Raw genomic sequence first — 3,798 nt, 5'->3', positions numbered from 1 at the left:
TTCCAATTTGGGTATTTTTTTATTTCTTTTTCTTGCCTTATTGCACAGGATAGAAACTCAAGTATACTGTTGAATAGAAGTGATGAGATCAGACATCCTTGCCTTATTCCTGATCTCAAAAATAAAGCATTCATTCAGTCTTCTGTCATTAAGTACAATGTTAGCTATAAATTTTTTCATAAATTACTTTTACATTGAGGAAGTTTCCTTTAATTCCTAGTTTGCTGATAATTTATATCAAGAATAGATGTTGAATTTTTTGTCTAATGCTTTTTTTCTGGATCATTGAGATGATAGTATCATTTATAATTTTTAGTTTATAAATATAGTGAATTCATTGACTATTAATCCAACCTTGCATTCCTGAAATACACCTTACTTGGTCATGATATATTATCTATCCATCTATACATATAAAAGCTTAAGCAACCGAATGACCCAATGACCCAACAACCGATCGACCGGTTGCTATGACACACACTGACCACCAGGAGGCAGATGCTCAACTCAGAAGCTGCCCCCTAGTGGTCACTGCACTCCCACAGCCAACCTCCTGTGGCCCCTCCCCCTGGCCAGCCAGTCCTGGCGCTAAACCATTCACAGAGACCTGCTTCTGGATCGGGGTTTCATACGTAGCAGAGCAGCTCCCTCACTGCGATCTATTGAAAATCAGCCCTTGAGCCCTGACCGGTTTGGCTCAGTGGATAGAGCGTCAGCCTGCAGACTGAAGGGTCCCAGGTTTGATTCTGGTCAAGGGCATGTACCTTGGTTGCAGGCACATCCCCAGTGGATGATGTGCAGGAGGCAGCTGATCGATATTTCTCTCTCATTGATGTTTCTAACTCTCTATCCCTCTCCCTTCCTCTCTGTAAAAAATCAATAAAATGTATATTTTTTTAAAAAGTTGGCCCTCGACACAAGGGTTTGTCTTGCTCCCGGCCTTTTCCTTCCTGGGGGGCCGCCCGCCCGCTGCGGTGGTGGCATGGTAGCGAGGGAAGGAGGGGGGGAAGGCAGGGAACTGCCTTCTCCTCTCTCTTCCCCAGGGCCACCTGCCCGCAGCTGGTGAGGGAAGGAAGGGGGCAGGCAGGGAACCGCGTGGTGGCGGGGCACCAACGGCAGCTTCGGCGTCTGGTGTCCGTTCCTTCCGCACCCACCCGGCCCGGGCTGAAACAGGGAACCTGGGGTGAGTGGCAGCAGACGTGGCCCCTATCCCAGGGGGGCAAGGGCCAGCTCCCTCCTAGGGGCTGGCAGCCAACCTCCTGCGGTCCCTCCCCCTCCAGCTGGCCAACCTCCCACCATGGTCAGCCAACCTCCCGCTGGGGTCCCTCCCCCAGCCGGCAAACCTCCCATGGTCCCTCTCCACCCCAGCACTCCCCCCCCCCCCGCCCCGTGCATGAATTTGTGCACCAGGCCTCTAGTTTTTTAATAAAAGAACACTGAGGACTAACAAGGGGCTAGGGAGCACGCTAAGTCAAAGGGCACCTCATTCTTGTCATTGGGTACTTAGCTGGATCACCAGTGAAATCCTTGTTTTGTACATGTGACTGTGTAGTATGTGGGTGGGTGTATATGTTTGTGATTGAATCTAGTGTAAGGACTATAGCAGGCAAGCTCATTAACAAATTGAATAAATTAAACCTTTTTTACCAGTTCATTATCAATGATAGTAACTGATTTCAAATCAGATTGGTAGAAAGGCTAACAGTTAAGAAATTGTTCTGTTTCAAGTTAGCAGACACAAAAGAAACGATATATTTTTTTAATTTTAAAGTGCAGTTGGTAAACAGTATTATATCCGTTTAAGGTATACAACATAGTAATTCAACATTTATATACTTTATGATATGATCAACACAGTAAGATAGTAACCACCTGTCACCATGCAAAGTTATTACAATATTACTGACTATATTCCCTGTCATGTATACTACATCCTGTGACTTATTTATTTCATAACTGAAAGTTTATTCCTCGTATTCCCCTTCATCTTTTTCACCCATCCTCCTCCTGCCTTCCCTCTGGCAACCATCCATTTGTTCTCTAAATTCATAAGCCTGTGTCTGTTTTGTTTTGTTTGTTTGTTCTGGGGTTGTTGTTGTTTCTTCAGATTCCCATATAAGTGAAATCATGGTATTTGTCTTTCTCTGAGTTATTTTACCTAGCATAATACACTCTAGGTCCATCCACATTGCAAATAGCAAGATATAATTGCTGAATAATGAAATTTCTTTATTGTTGAATAATAATCCAGTGTGTGTGTGTGTGTGTGTGTGTGTGTGTGTGTGTGTGTGTGGTCTTATTTATCCATTAGTCTATTAATAGACACTTAGGTTGCTTCCATATTTTGGCTATTGTAAATAATACTGCAATAAACACAGGAATGCATATATTTTTTGAATTAGTGTTTTCATTTTCTTCAGATAGACAGCTGGAAGTGGAATTACTGGATCATATGGTAGTTCTTTTTGTGTGTGACAAACCTCTCTATTGTTTTCCACAGTGGCTGTACCAATTTGAAATCTCACCTACAATGCAAAAGGGTTCCCTTTTCTTGACACCTTTGCCAAAGCTTGTTACTGTTTGCTGTTTTTATAATAGCCAATGTGACAGGTGAGAGGTGATATCTCACTGTGGTTTTGAGTTGAATTTCTCTGATGACTGTGATGTCTTTTCATGTGTCTGTTGGCCATCTCTATGTCTTCTTTAGAAAAAAATGTCTATTCAGGTTGTCTGCCAATTTTTTAATCTAATTGTTTGGGTTTTTGATATTTAATTGTATGAGTTCCTTATATATTTTGGATATTAACCCCTTATCAGATATATCATTTGCAAATATTTGTAATTCAGTGGGTTGCCTTTTCGTTTTTGTGGATGGGTTCATTCACTATCAAAACTTTTTAGTTTTATATAATCCTATTTGTTTATTTTTGCTTTTGTTGCTCTTGCCTGGGGAGACATGTCCAAAAATATATTTCTAAGACCATTATCAAAGAGTTTATGCCTATGTTTTCTTCTAGGAATTTTAGAGTTTCTGATCTTACATTTAAGTCTTTAATCCATTTTGAGGTGGGGTGTTTTTTAATGTGGTGTAAGAAAGTGGTCCAGTTTCATTTTTTTGCATGCAGTTATGCAGTTTTCCCAACACCATTTATAGAAGAGACTGTCTTTTCCCCATTGTATATTCTTGCTTCCTTTGTTGCAAATTAGGTAAGTCTTCTTAATTAATGGTAGTGCTAATAACAAATTGTAAAAAGATTAACCAGTTCTATATTAATCCAAAAAGAGGGCAATGGACAGGAAGATCTTAGAAGGACCACTAGATTCATCCAAGCCAGTGTACCCACAAGCAGACAGATCAAGATGAGACATGAATCTAGTCAGGGTAAGCAGTCTAGGAGGAGATAAGCATGGTATGCTAGGACCTGGAAGTTGTCAAGTCTAAGAAAGCCAAGCCAAAAAAAAAGTATGTCATTTCTGAGAAATCCAGGGACACAATCTGTTTTATTCATCTAGACACAGTGATATGCCAGAAATACTGCCTAATACACAGAACTGAATATTTGTGAGATAGGTAAATAATCTATCAACTAAATGGAATTCATATAGCCATTAAAAATGCAGCTATGGATATAAAGGTACTGAGATACTGGAAAGTGAAAAATCAAATTGGAAATCATACTTAGATTGTGATTTCATTTTTGTTTGTGTGTGCATAGGTGTATGTATATAAATATCTGGAAAGATATAGCAAATTGTCAACAGTGGCTAAATTTATCTCTGTATGACAGAGTTAGGGGT

Source organism: Myotis myotis, unplaced genomic scaffold, assembly GCF_014108235.1.
Source record: "Myotis myotis isolate mMyoMyo1 unplaced genomic scaffold, mMyoMyo1.p scaffold_m19_p_18, whole genome shotgun sequence".
NCBI lineage: Eukaryota > Metazoa > Chordata > Mammalia > Chiroptera > Vespertilionidae > Myotis > Myotis myotis.
This window is presented reverse-complemented; position numbering follows the sequence as displayed.